The following is a 15,765-nucleotide window of genomic DNA, read 5'->3' as shown; positions in this document are numbered from 1 at the left end:
TGAATACAAGGTAAGGGGCTGTACAGGAGAGGAGAGGGACGGTTCTTCTTAGAGGAGAAGCCTTAGAATTATTCCTGTGGTACGTCACGAGGAGCTTCAATTCCATTGATGGTTTTGTGATGGCTGGGAGCCAAGCCCTGCCTGGGTGTTGCAGCTGTGTGAACAGACAACGCTGGGATTTATTCCTGTGCACCACCTCACCAAAGGGAAGGCTGGAATAAGCCCCCCACAAGGGTCAAGCCACAGCCATGCTGCTCACCTGCTCCTGGTTTCTCCCAGCTGGGAAAGGTTGTTCTCCCTGAGAATTTTAGGTCCTATCGTGGCGTGGCTGCTGGGACCAGGGATTCCATGCACCCTGGTGTGCTGGCATCTCCCACACTGGCAGCCACAGGTGTGGATGTTGCCCAGGTTTTCCCTGGCTGAGCTGCCCCATCAGCTCTGCTGGGTGTGTTCGCCACAAGGGTGGCACAAAGGCTGCAACTGTGCAAAGCCCAAAGCTGCAGCTGGTTTGTCAGAGAGATGAGCAGGAGGGGGCCAATCTTTCCCTCCATGGCCCAGGAAACACCTTAGGCAGCTCATCCTCTCTGGCAGGTCTCTAGCACCAACCCTGAACAGCAAATCCTGCCTCGTGCTCTGGAAATTCAGATTCGCTCTCCTGTTGTTTCTGCACAGTAATTATGAGTTTAGCTCTTGTTTCTTCCCCAAGTGCCATTTCCCACGTCTGGTCTCTTTCATTTGCATGAAACTATTATTTCAGTTACTCTCCAGTCTCTCAGGGAGATCCAAATTACCTCGAAACTTCCATCCCTCTACCCTGTTCCTACCTGGAACCTTCCAGAGACCCAGGACAGACTCACAGCTAGTTCTGTCTGCTGGTGCCTCCTTTAAAACAGCTTTTTGTGTGTGGTTTTGGGCTTTCTGCTGAAAACTGGAAAGGGCTCTGATCCCTGGATTTGAACAGATCCCAGGGGAAATGGGAAGATCCAAGCACGGGGCCAGCTCCAACTCACACAGGCATCTTCATGAATGGATGAACTACACCCTAGTTTTGATTAACCTCAAACTTCTGTTGCTTGAAAGTTGAATCTGAATTATGTGGTTTGTGCCCTTTTTCTTTACTGAATCTTATAATCCAAAGTACATTGCCTGTGTTGCATTGTTCTGCTGTGGAATTTTCACTACTTTTGCACAAGTAAATCAAATTTACCATCTCCATTCCGGCGGATTTCTGTCACAAATCAGCTCCCAGAGCAGATGAGCTGTGCAGGAGTCATGAACAATTGCTTAGGCCTTGCCAGGTCCTGCACTGAGCTACTCACATGAGATGAGAAAACCTGCTGTACAAACTTGACTGCACCCTCCTCCCACTAAAACTCCTTAAGAGTTACACACCCATAGGAAGTTTTGTTTCAGCTGGAAGGATTTTCTCTAACCACAAACCCTAATCCAGCAAGTATTTATCCATGTGCTTAACTCCCACCAGCCTAGCCATGCACCCTGGCACAAAGCAGCTACTTGCACAGTGAAGGCTCCTTGGCTTTCCCTAACTGATGGATTTTGGGGAACTGATGGTTTGTTTTGGCTCCATCATTTTTAGAAGCAACCAAAAAACTGTTTACTGGAGAGAGATGAACAAAAGACGCTGGTGAAATCCCGCTGAATTTCTTGGAGCTGCATCAGAAACGTGGAGAAAAGGAATGCAACCCATCCTCATGCAGCAGTGACTGTGGTGATGCTGTAATCTGCTGTGAAGGTTATTGAAAGAACAGGCAACACCCAGGCTGCCATTCACAGGCAGCTGTAAAAAGAAAAACCTCATGCAACCACAACCAGCTAATGGTATAAATGGGAATACCACAGCATTTTTTTTAATCTCATTTGTCTTTGTAATATTAGATTTCTAAGAGACAGTCCTCCCAAGATGCGTTTAACCAAGGGAAAGGCAAGGCATTCTCTCATAATTCTAGTTTCTTATGCTTTTCCCACAATATTTAACGTTGTGATTCATATGCTAATTAAAGGATTTGAGAATCTTGGCAATCAGCCTATTAAAATGTCACACACTTTCAAGGTGACATTTTAAAAGTAGACTTAGCATGAGAATGAAGTTTTTTGAGGCAGGGAGAAAGATGTCTCAAGTGTGATTTTAACCTTTTCTCCCCCTATTCCAATGAATCAGAGTGGATATTGTGTCTCAGTGTTGTCTCAGTTTACAGCAGGTCTCTCAGAGAACTTTCCATGACCTGTTGCAGCTTTCAGCATCATGACAGTGCCAGGTGCATTCCAGCCTTGCCTTGCTACTCCTAGACTTGTGATCAAAGCTGAACATGAAATGGGTTATAACAATTCCACACCATTTATCCTGGGAAACTAATGATGAGCTCTGGGATTTTACTTCTCTTTTTTTTTTTTTTTTTAAAGCTGTGAGATCCCACAGCCCCATTACTCTGCTTTTTAGTATGGTTTGATAATCAGACCAAACTGGGGCTGCATGTCTTGGCAGGGAAACAGCTTTTTAAAAATGTGAGTACCCCCACAGCAGCCAATTTACAAGGGAAGTTTAGTGTCTGGTAATACACGGGTCATGTAATGCCACAGGAGTATCTGTACATGGAAATTGTTCATCTCAGTGCTGCCTCAGAGCAGCAGTAACAACAGCATCTGCTCCATGTGGGAGTATGAGCCTCTCAGGAGAAGCATTGCCATGCACTGTTCAATTTTCCTGTTTTAAACAGCAGGTTTTTACTGCAAACTACCCATTCTCTCTAAAAACATCTGAAGAACAAGTCTACCTTCGTGCCTGGTCCGTGGGATTAAGAGCATGCACACTGCTTAGGATTTATGTCAAGGGACAGCCTCGTGTAGGGCCATCCAGCTGCTGCTCTGACTCCCAGCTCAAAGAAATCACTGTTCTGGAATTGGGCACATCTCAGCTCCAGGCTGTGGTCCAGAGGACACCAGGCTGGTCCTGCCCTCCTGAGCCACCCTTGTGAATAAGCAAAATGCAATAAAGACTTTCTGAAGTGCATTTAAAAAGAGCTTGGATGCTCCTTTTCTCGGCAAGATGGCACAGCAGCAGGTGATCTCTCCTTTCTCTCAGCTCTCCATGGCAGTGCCTAGGTAGAGATGTTTTTTGGACTCTGAAAAAAAGGGACATTGGAGGTCTGTGTGTGGGTGCTGTGACAGCACACAAAACCAGTAAGTTTTAATAATAAACTTAGATCTGCCTGGCTTCAAATACCTTCTAGAGCAAGTCAGCAAGACAGGGCTTCCCTCTCCTTTCAAGCAGGGACACCCACATTTGTGAAGCACCTTGTGGCTTTTGGATGCAAAAACCAACAGTTCCCATTGTCAGAAAATAAAAACTTCTGGCCAAACCCAATTATTAGATGTCCTCATAAATGAAGGAGCTGTAACCAGCAGGTCAGACCTCGTGGTGTAGCAGATCTGGCTCTTGGTTAGCAAGAAATCAAACTCACCCACACTAAAATAAAAAGCTTTCAGGCTATTTTGGCACGTAACCAGGAATCACAGGTGTACTCAGGCACAAGCACACACATAAAGCAGCTATCTGCAGACATTTTTGTAACACCACTTGGCTCTGTTGCAAGACAAACTTAGAACCAGGAGGGTTTGGAAAGTGTAAACCAGGGTTGTCACAGCCAACATTGGCTATAAATTCTCTGAGGAAAAATCTCTGTTTTCCAAACTCTGTGGAAGCACAGTTAGAGCCTGGCTGGCAGACCCGGCAGATCCTCTGCCCTAAAGCTCCAAACTTACAGGGAGTTGGAGCTGCTGTGTCATTTTATGAGAAAAAAAAGCTTGTTCTCAGCCCACTGATGGTGTTCTGGGCTCAGGACAGCTGGGACACACTCCAGGCTGGAAAATGGCATGAGAAAATCAACTCAAAAACATATAAATCCTCAAATTCTTCTGCCCAAGCCAGGCCTTCTGGAATGCCCAGTTAGCAGCTGCCCTGGGTAAGCCCTGGAAGCCAATTTGTCCCACAGTGCTCGTGCTACCACCTCAGGGCTGGCCAAAAGTTACAGCTTGTTCTTGAGGGTATTGACCAAACACATCTCAAACACCAACAGGCTTGGGGCACTGACCAGCACTCGAGGAAAGTGGAATGATTTCCCTTTTGGTGAGTGAATTTCCCCACCAAAAAAAAAAAAACAAACCCAAAACCAGTACGAACTTGAAAGCTGGAAATTTCATTTTCTTTACTGAACAAGGCCCAGCTAAATGAAACGAGCATTCAGAGCAGTGCTTATGTGTGTGAGCTACTATTTCCCTTTAAAAAAAAAAATTATTCATTTCAGGCAGAGTTCTGTTAAAAACCAAACCCCTAACATGCCTATTGGAAGTGTTTTCCTCCACTTTTCCTTGCCAGGCTTTGAAACAGCCATGGAAACTCATGGTTGTGGCTGGGATCCCTGCTGCCCTTGGACCCTGTGGAGTGTGGTGGGCAGCAGAGACACGGGTAAGGTACAGGGAGCTGTGCAGGCAGCAGGTTAAGCCCCCACCAAGCCACACTCACACAGGGAATTTGGTGCTTCCCCAGTGGCAGCTGCCCTCCCACCACTCCCCAGTGCTGTCCAGGGCAACTGGACACAAAGGGTGTCTCCAGGACTGGCCAGCAGGGAGGTGATTCCTTGTTGTGGGGAAGAGCTGAAGAAATATGTTCCTAAAGGTTATGGGGTGACAGGTAACATGGTCTAAACCACATGTACTCCTGAAAGTTCACTGGGGTAATGTGTGTGTCATAAAGGGCAATTTCATTTCTTCCAGGCTGTAATTTTTTTCTTCCCCTCTCTCAAGACTTTGATCCTCCTCCTCTTGCCTGCTGTGTGTGTTGCCAAGGGCAGATCTCCAGAGTCAGTGACTCTTCCCAGCTCCTTTTCCTGCAGAGGACACATCACCCATTTTAGGGATGTTGAGCCAAGGCTGCGTCACCCAGAGCCAGGGAGATCGTGGCTTGTAGTGGACAAAAAGTACAGGAATCTCCCCTTTATTTACAGTCTTTCATTTTATCCTACCAACTGTTTCATTTCTTCACCCTGCATGGTGATTTATTCATTGCCCTGTGCTTCAGGCTGCCTTTTCCACCCATGCAGGAAGCATCAGGTGCTGCCTGATGGCTGCACAGTGCTAAAAATCTTCATAAAACACTGAGCTAGGACAGGTCATCCAGCTGCATCCACTGGCAAGTACATGCAAAAGGCAGAAAAACTGCATTTCTAAGCCTACATTTTTAGATATGTATTTATCTAACTGTTTCTACTGAGGAGAAAATTGTGAACACTCAGCAGCACCCACAGTTTTGAGCTGCACTGAATTATAGACACTCACATGGTGAATTCATGTAGGTGTTCTACAGATCCAGGCATCTTTTGCATGAAAATAGATAAAATTAAATTGAAAAGGTTACAAGCTGATTAGTATTAAAAGCTTGTACTTATTTGTATGGTACAGCTCTTTCAAACATGAACTGTGCAGGCTAACTCAGAGTGTTTACTACTTTCAGTACTGAGATTAAGCCCATTATTTCCAGCGCAACAACCTTGTAACACCTCCGAATTTATCTCTCGGACAAAGGTCTTTTCTCATCCCGGTCGTTAACATTTAACCAGGGAGACAATAATCACTCTGAAAGACTCATTGTACATGGAGAGGAGTTCGATGGCGTGACTTTCAGGAGGAGCTCAGAGTTTGCAGAGGGAGAATGGTGTTTGCAGACCGTAAAAGTGAGTAACAACCCCTGGGACATTCTTTCGAAAAAAGAACTGAGCCCTGTGCTGTGCTTCATGGATGGATTTATTACTCCATACAGTGGGGTCAAAATCAAAGCCTGTTTGCCAGATGGGGTTTGCCTGAGGTTTCTAAATTTTATTTTTTGAGCCCTGACTTCTTCAGAGCTCAGCAAAAACTTCGTTTCACCACCATGAGTCATACCAGAATGCACCCTCTGAACGTGCATTTACACAGTGCAGCCTTCCTGAAGCTGCAGGCTGGTGCCTCCAAAGAATTGCCTGGAAAATGAACTTCTCTGTAAACACAGCAGGTCACGCAGGGCAGATAAAAGTGCCTGGATTAGCTCTGGGTATGTGGCACATGCTGTCCCAGCTGCTGCTGTACTTTTACTGGCAGGGGACTGGCAGCACAGCCACGGATGCTCTGTGCTGTGGGGCTCCTCCTTCCTTCCTTCCTTCCTTGCCCAGATGAGGAGGAGGAATCACAGTAGGCATTAGAGGAGCATCTGCAGCCAAATCCTTTTGCCATTTCTCTCGGTGCACAGCAGGAGCATTTTGATCTTCAGGAAGGAGAGTTCATGCTCCAATCTGCGCTCCCAGCAAGGCCAGCCCCTTTAAAGAGTGACAGGACAAAGGGAAGTGGCTTCAAACTAGGAAAGAGTAGGTTTAGATTGGGTATTAGGAATAAATTCTTTATGTGAGGGTGGTGAGGCCCTGGCACAGGTTTTCCAGAGAATCTGTGGCTGCCCCATCCCTGGAAGTGTCCAAGGCCAGGCTGGATGGGGCCTGGAGAAACATGGGATAGTGGAAGGTGTCCCTGCCCATGGCAGGGGGTGGAACAAGTTCATCTTTAAGGTGGTGTCCAACCCAAACCATTCTGGGACTCTGTTTTAGGCTCGGGAAGGGCACTGGAGTTCCTCCTGCTGCAGGGGGTCCATCCCAGGGCAGCGGGGGGGGGGGGGAGGCTGGCACTGCTGAGCCAGTGGGACACAGGACACTCACACCTCTTACCTGGGCCTGTGTGTCAAGAATAAAACTGAGGGCTGGGCTGGCCTTGACCAGGAGCAAAGCTCCAGGCACTGCTGCCAAGCACCAGGATAAGGCACTGCTCACCTGGACACCAGTTAAATGTCTCCGTGCTGCTGGTGTGTCTCTCAGGGTGCAGTACAACCTTTAACAAGGTAGGTCTGGCAGTTCCATTTGCACACAGATTTGCATACCAGGCTCATTAGACAAAATTCGAATTAGAGATTCACGGATGCAAGAGGCTGAACAGGAGTATTCCTGCCATGTGATGGCTGCAGGGTTTAAATCAGGCATGATTGTACCTCCTTCTGCCCAAATACAGGTTCATCAGCTGGCATCAGCTCCAGCCATGCCCCACACTGCCCAAAGCTGAAACTTTTTATCTTCTCCAGTATCTCACTTTTTCAGAATTATAGTATTAGCTACTCTACTCCATTAAGAACCTCTTTTTAGCCCATCTAAATGTATTCTCATGTAGGGAAAGGCAGCATAATAACAAGGACATGTATAAGAGCCTGACATTTCCTCCTGGTACATACTGTTCAAAAAGTCCCAGAAGAATATTAATGATGTCTGTCTTTACACAGGTGAAGGGGAATAATCATTTGAAAGGACTCCCCATCTTTGAGGGCTGTTTCATTATCCCTTCACAAAACACACTGAAATCCTTCACATGACACCCACATCACTCTCCCCACTCCCAGCTGCACAACCACTGTTCTAAAGAATTGCCAAGGGAGGATCAAAGAAGAAAATTACACAAAATGTTTAGATTATTTTTTTATCCTCAACGAGTTAGCGGGGTGGGGAGGATAATAGCCACTTTTCTCAGTGATTATATGGTGCTGGCAGTAAATTTTGCAACTATCAAAAGCCGCTGATCACTTCAAACACCTCTGCCAGGAATATGAATCCATAAAAAATGTGCATCAGCCATCCAGCCCTGAGTGGTCTCACAGGCACAGCCACCAGAAAGACAAACAAGCCCCTAAAACCACAACACCTGAAATGGACCCAAAGCCTGCCCTCTCAGCACTGAGTCTGCCATGAAGCTGCTCCAGTATTTTCTTCCTCCATATCAAGCTGAGATTTACCAGGTGGCAATTTTACAGTGATCACAGATGCTAGTGAGGGTCTCTGATGTGAATCATCCAAATTGGGTTTGGCTCAAGTTGCAACTTTGACCTCAAATCTTAGCCTAATGTCTCAAATCTAACCACTGCTTCTTCAGCCTAGCTCTAAAACGCTTCCACAGTGCTTACCCACATGGGTACCTGAAACTGTCTCATTGCACTGGGAGCTTCTCAGTTTAAAATTCATCCATCTTTCTCCAGGGACAACCATGTTCCACCAGGAGACAGATATCTGTCAGGTTAAGGTGGGAATGGGTGTCTCCTTTTCCTAGGAGAAGTTAGAGCAGATGTCATTGATTTTCTTTCCACTTCTAATCCTGCATGTTACTTTCTCTGGAAGAAGGCTTCATACTGTGGTAGTCCCAAATTACTGGGCAGTCTGCAGGTGTTTAGTGAAGCACAGTTTCTGCCTCAAGGAGCTGACCACATAACCCGAAATGGGACATAAATGAATTCCAGTGATGCACTGCATGACCTAGGATGAGTCAGTAGATGATGGTAGCACTGGTGCTGAATGTTCTGCAGGGAGAGCAAACGCCTCCTCCCACCCTCCTCACTGCTCATGCAGGTCCTGCTCGTGAACCCCTGTGTGAACACAGCGCTGGTGCCACCTCTGGTCACCAAGATGGTCTGAGAGACAAGTCAGGACAGTCACAGGGACGCAGAACCCAATCAGTAAAACACTAATTATGCTCCTCCAGAAAGAAGTTGCCAGTGCAAAGCCATTTGCACTATTTTTTAGCTGAAGTTTCTTGCTTGGCTCGTGATGGCCACGGCTCGTTTCTCCTGCTGTAGTTCAGGAATGATTTGCTGATTACACAACTCCTACCCATGGCAGGGTGTGCAGGAACTTATGCAGCTCCTTTACAGACAGACAGAATCCTGCTTGGAAACTCTGCAGAGGGGATCTGCTTGCTTCCCAGAGGAGCTTGGCTGAAACCTTGGATCCAGACAGAGTTTCCCTTCCTGCCCTAGATCTCTGCGTTCCCCTGCGTGTTCAGCTCCCCGGTGAATTTAAACCAGGATAATTTAGATATGATTCCCTCATGAACTAGTCATTTTATTGGAAGTGGATGAGCTGAGTTGGGAACACCTTGCTCAGCCCAGCTGAGTGCAAAGAGCCCATTGAACTCATGGGCACAAAGCAAAGAGCACTGGGGCAAGACCCAGCTGCCTCTGCCCGCCCAGGAAAGGCTTTTCCTTTATGTGGGGATGTGCTTGACTCACCACATGTGATTTCTCTGGAAATCAATGCCTAATGCTGCCTGGGGAGCAGGGCAGAATGTCATCACAGGTCCCACTCACTTTATCACCTCCTGGGTAAGGGCTGGTTAAAGTAGTGCCCAGCACAGGGGTGGTGCAGCCGTGTCTTTTCCAAGAGGAGCTGGCTGTCCTTCCATCAAGGCTAAAAATGGATGGTCAGGGCTCACTAGGGCTAAACCCCTTTTGTTTGTAGGCTTTGAAGGACCTGGCTCAGCCAGAGCAGACGGGCTGGGTCTGTGTGATGTGTTGCAGGTGGACAGGAGTTTTCTCTGTCTGACACGGAGCCCACCCAGAGTGAGGTGGGTGTGGGCAGCAGCAGTGCAGGTTCTGACAGCTGAGTGCTGCAAATGGGGGGTTCCAGGGCAGCAGCAGCTCTGCCAGCAAAGCCCCAGGGCAGGCTGGCTTCTCTGGCATCTGCTTCTGCAAATGTTCTCCATGGCTTAGAGCTGGCCAGCGTGGGATCATCTCTCAGCCTCTGTGACACTACCTGCCCCCTGCCTCCTGCCCAGGGCAGGAAAACACAGAATCACAGAACAGTTTGAGTCAGAAAGGATCTTAAAACTCATTTTAAAAACCCCACCATGGGCAGGGACACCTTCCACTAGACCAGATTGCTCCAAATTCTATCCAGCCTGGATTTGGACACTTCCAGGGATGGGGCAGCCACAGCTTCTCTGGGCAACCTGTGCCAGGGCCTCCCCACCCTCACAGTGCCTCACAGTAAAGAATTTCTTCCTAAAACCTAAACTAACCCCTCCCTCTTTCACTTTAAACCCATTATCCCTTGCCCTATCAGTACATGCCCTTTTAAAAAGTCCTGTAAAAATATGGCAAAAGTGAGCTGGAGACACAGCCACACTTCTTTCTCAGGCACAGGCAGCTCCCCCAGCCTGCCAGCTCTCCTGTCTCCATGTGTTTGCCTTTGCCAGGCTCACTCCCACAGACCTGCTGTTACCAAGGGAAGCTGATCAGCAGGGGCAGTGGGTAGGGAGCTCTCTCACTGCCACCCTGTTCCCCAGGGCAGCAGAAAAGACTGAATGTCCGAGTGGTGAAATACCTTCACATCCCTAATATCTCCCACTTAGGGATAAAGGATCAAGGCAGCCATTCCTGCCGTGATCATTGCTCACCAGGTAGTGCCATTTCCTGACCCTTTCTTCAGCTCTTGCAATTTTGATGTGATCTATATTAAAAAAAGAATCCCAGATGGTTTGGGTTGGAAGGGACCTTAAAGACCATCCAGGTCCAACCCCCTGCCATGGGCAGGGACACCTTCCACTATCCCAGGCTGCTCCAAGCCCTGTCCAGCCTGGCCTTGGACACTTCCAGGGATGAGACATCCACAGCTTCTCTGGGCAATCTGTTCCAGTGCCTCAGCACCCTCACAGGGAAGAATTCTTTCCCTGTATCTCCCCATGCACACAGGGTACATGGACCTGCCTCTGCCTGTGGAAAAAAGAGGTGGCATCTCTCACGGAGTGATGAAGGATGAGTGTGGGAATGAGGAGGCAGCTGCAGCTCCTGGGGAGCCCTGTCAGGAGAGCAGCTTCTCTGTTTCTCATCACTGAACCATTTGGCGCAGTCATGGCAGTGACACCTGCGGAGAGAGCCTAGCACTTGTCACTCCTGCCAGTGTGACACAAGGTGTCAGAAGCCAGGCTGAGGCAGGAGCACCAGGCATGGTGTCAGAGCACAGGTGGGATGCAGTGAGGGGAATCGGGCAGAGAAGACACATCAGACCGGAGGGAGAGCTGGCTGTAGGGCTCTGATGGCTCACACATCCCTCAGCAGGCACTGGAGCCCCCTTCCCACACCCAGCCAGTGAAGAGAGTGCCTCTTGCTGTGCTGTGTGTTCCCAAAATGGGATGCAGCAAGAACCCCAGCCACAGACTGCACCCCTCAGCCCCTGTGGGAGAAGCCAGGTGCCAGGGCAGGGTGGCACAGGGCAGGCAAGCAACCAGGCAGGACACTGCCTCTGTGGTGCCAGTAAAGCCACATGTGAGGCCACAGGGCAAGAAGTGACCTGGGAACCTCCTAAGAACCGCAGCAGCTGTCATCAATTCATACACAGATTTCCCCTTTGCTACCTTGATAACGCTGCTGGGTTTCCCAGCAAGCACAAACAAAAAGCTGACAGGGTGAAAAGAACCTCTTGCTTTTTGATTTTGTCAACTCATTCCCAGTGCCTTCCTGAATATACCCACTGCTTATTCACAGGAAATGAACGTGCAGCAGCAGCTTTTCCGTGCTGGTGCCTGACACGTCCCAACGGAGCTGCTGCACCTGACCCAGTGCTGTGAGTGCTCAGGGCTCTCTGCAGCTGCAAAGGTGGAACAGGGAGATGTTCCTCTTTTTATTTTTTCTTTTTGTTGTAGACTGTAGCTGTGCTGGGTTACAAAACTGAAAGAAAACAAGGAGTGGATGAAAATTCCTCCCGGCTGCACCATGGAGAGGAGAGAAGGGACAGAACCTGACTTGATATGATTGCTTTTGACAAAAATCTTGAAATCTTATTTACGTGGCTTTAGATGGGGGGTTTTGTTTGGTGACTTTGGGTTTTTGGAGAGCTTCTTTGGCTTTTAATGAAGGCAGTGGCAAGAGAGGGAAAAGGCTTGAAATTCAATTTTATGATATAATGACCAAAGTCCCTGTGCCTCTGTATTGAAACAAGCAGGTAAAAGCTGCTCTTCTCCCTAAAGAAACTCCCATAAGAGATTTCAGGGAAGCTGAGAAGTACCAGCTGATTTATATTGCTCTTCCTAGAAGTTGCCTGACACAGAACAGTTCTGCCTTGTTTACAAAAGAGAACTTCCCAGTAAAGTATTCCAGAAACACAGCACATGTAAATCTTAGAGACAGTGACTAATTACTACAATTTCCTTGAAGATAAGAAGCTTTCACTTTCAAATTGCTGGTTTATTTGCTGAATACTGTTGGCTTTAGATGCAATGATGATTTATTACTTCAGGTAAAACTAATGAACGTAGATAATAATATGAAGTCTTCCACAAGGCAGGAAACAGGAAAAAAAATCAGAGTAATGTTGCTTTTAATTTGTTATAGCTGGTGTGTCACATTCTGCCTTTCTTGAGCTTTGAAATATTAAAATTTGAAATACTAGAAAGCAAAGGAAGCACTGCTATGTAAAATACTGCAGTGATAAAGGGGAAAAGTCAATGGAGAAATCCAAGACATCCAGCACTGCAAAAAACTAACCAGAATTTATATGGGATGCTGCCATCTTGACAACATGCTGATGAGAAAATACACTAACACAGCTCTTATTTAAAAGCACAAAACGCTGGTGGGCTGCAGCACAGCTGTAAAGGCAGTGAATCAAGCTGCAAGCCTGAAAACCTGCACAGATGGAATGCCAAAAATGGATGCTTAATTGTGTTTTCGTGTTGAATACTCTGTTTCATAACTGCCTCCCTCCAACAGTCACTTCAGAAAGGATTAGCAGCAACAGCTACTTGTTTATACTGTATTTTCTTTAACACAAGGCATGGAAAACTCAAAAGTGCCAACCTGTGCTGCTCCCTGGACTTTTCACAGGATTGAGGTTGTCTCTTTCTCACACGGAGGTTGAGGAGGTGAGGGCCACTCTTCCCACTGCAAGTAAAGCTTAAGCCAAAGGGTTATATAACAGCAAGATACAACACAGGGAAAGGATCTCCTTACTTTGTGCTAGAAGGAAGCTTGGGTCCATGAATAGTTGGGGATTTTTTGGTTTGGTGTGGGGTTTCTTACATAGATATATTTTTATACATATATATATATTATTCATATTTTTTTTATGTGTGTGTATATATATATACACACACATATACATGACTACGTCTGACAGTCCAAAATCAGAATTTCCATGCCAGATAAGACTATTAATTTCTTATTATCCCTATGGGCAACAAGAAGAAATATTATATCCTGCCTGTAGGTGTAAATCTGATAAATCTCAGACAGGTGAATAACTGTTCAAAGCTTTTCCTTGGAGAACTGGGCCTTGCTGTTGACAGAAGCAGGGGAGGCTCCATGACTGTGTTCAAGTCCTATTTGCTTCTACCTGTATTTGCTTCATGCTGATTCTCTGGAGTTAATACCTCCACCCAGCTATAAAGAGCTGTTTGAATTCAAAGTTGAATTAAGCAACCAACAGCACCCAACTCCCATTTCCAATGGGCACTGACTGCAATAAACTTTCCAAAAGCTGTTCAAAGTCAAGGCTGTAAGTGCTGGTTAGGAAATGAGGGGAAGCCACCCTGCTGGGTGTTCAGGTCATGCCCATGGGCACATCTGCCTGTGCAAGCACACCAATTATCTCTATCAATAGAAATGGAGAGGGGGGAAAAAAGAACTTTGGAAGAAGTATTGGTGTGCTGTAGTGGATGATAACCTGTGCAAATACATTAAAAATCAACATTCAATTCTCTTTTCTTTCCAGCCTCTGCATCCACAATTATTGACAAATCCCATTGTGCTTTCCCTCACCACACTCCGAGTCCTCCTTTCACACCACGTCACCAGGACTGACAGCAACAGGGACAACCAGTAAGAGTTAAACCCACAGGGTGTTTCCTCCTCAGATCAAAGCAAAATAGCTCATCAAAGAAAGCTGAAGCATATTTTGGAGTGTGCTGAAATTGGCAGCAATTTTTTACTAGCCTGGAGATAAAGCAACTACATTGTATTGGGGTCTTTCTTTCTAAACAATAGAACATTTTTGTTTACAGACATTTTTGTTTATAGAACAAGATTGCTTCCAAAGTTTTGTTAAAAATGCAAGGCCTGCTCCAAAGCATAGTTCTGGGCTGCCTTTGATTAGGGTTCCTTCCTGCTGTGACAGATAAAAGGTCACTCTGCTCAGCTGTGTGCTGCTGAAGGGGCTTTTGGTGAAATCCCAGCAACAGGGATAGGAAGGATATGCTTTGGTTTGAAATGCTGAGGAAAAGAAACACATTTTCCCCTACCTGCATTTTTAAAAGCTCCTTGGAGTGTCAGTGCTCAGCAGAGAAGTAGGGGAGTTGCACAATCACCACAAAAAGCTCCAGTGCAGCATGGGGTGAACTCATGTAGCCTACAAATATTCTTGGAATGGTTTGAGGGTTTCCAGTCCTGCTGTAAAACTACACCCTTGCAGACCCACTCCCTTTTGCCAGGCACACACACAGGCCTTGGTTCAAGTTCAGAAAATAAACACAAGCAAGTGACATCAGGTTTAACCACTAGAAAAAAATAGTTCAAATACCAGGGAGAGGAGTGTTGTTTCCCTCTCTGCAGCAGTGGTATCCCCTCCCTTTTAATGATTTGTGTGTGTTTTCCAGTCAGACAAGGCAGACTGGAAAACATCTAAAGGAAGGATTTACACCTTCCAGCAAAGCTTCCTTTCTCTGATGACTTTGCACAGAGCCCTTGAAAGCAATCCACAGGCACACATGGTCTCACAACTGAAGCTCAGGAACTGCTGTGTGCAGAAAAGGAAACATGAAATGGAATAGGAAAGGAGAACTTGCAGGAAGAAGAACCAAAAGGCCTGAGCCATCTGCCAGATATCACATCTCATGTCACTCCCACGCACCGCGATCTGTCACGAGTTCAAGTGTTGGAAGAAAATTTGGGTTTCTTCCAGGACAGCAGGCAGGGTGAGGATCACAGGAGTGCCTGCAGCCAGTGGAGATCACTGTCAAGGTCTATCTCTCCTAAGCTGAAGAAAAATATCCTCCAGGAATAGGAATTGCCATGGCAGTCTCTGACCCTTTAGAAGTTTAACAATATTGACATACAGGATCTGCAACCAAGCACTGAAGGCAGTTCACCTGTGTTCTCCTCAGATTTTCCTTCAATGAGAAAATGGGGGTTTTTGTGCACATGGACTCCTACCACTCAGCATCAAAGCTGCTGAGAAGGTAGGGTTGGGTAAAAACCTCTGTGGTGAGCAGGAGTGCCACAGGTGACCTGCCCCATCAGCCCTGCACACCCACAGCCTCCTGCATCCTTGGAAGTCTGTTCATGCCTCATCCCCGGAGGTGTTCAGGGCCAGGGTGGATGGGGCTTTTAGCAGAAGGGCTTGGAACTGGATGATCTTCAAATTCCCTTCCAACCCAAACCATTCTGTAATTCCAAGATGCCCAAATCTGCCCAGGGCCAGGTCAGAGCATCAGAGCAATACTTGCCCAGAAGGCTTGGCTAAAATAATGTTCTGGTGACACAAAAAGAACCTGCTTTGAGCTCACACCACCTCCTCAGTATTACCTGGTGACATGCAGAAATGATTCAGTACAGGCTCCTGCTGCAGATTCAAATTAGTTCAAAAATGTTGAAGTTTGCACTGGATCCGCAAACTTCATCATGGGATGATTTCTTTATCACAGCCAGCAAAACATCTAGTTCAGAACCTTTTCCTCCTGTCCTGTCTGGTTCACAGAGTCTGAATACAAGCCCGTTTCTGGTAGTATTTTACAGAATCTGCACACCAGCAAACTCTACTCCTAAATAAAAGCTACTCTGAGGCTGGAGCTTCCTTAAGTGCTTCCTCAACTCCTTTCCCTAGAGCTCCTCTTCAATTAAATGAACACAAGAATTACAAAGTTTTA

The sequence above is a fragment of the Coloeus monedula genome (assembly GCF_965178545.1).
Source record: "Coloeus monedula genome assembly, chromosome: 3".
Classification (NCBI taxonomy): Eukaryota; Metazoa; Chordata; class Aves; order Passeriformes; family Corvidae; genus Coloeus; species Coloeus monedula.
The sequence above is the reverse complement of the archived record's forward strand: the minus strand, read 5'-3'. Positions refer to the sequence as shown.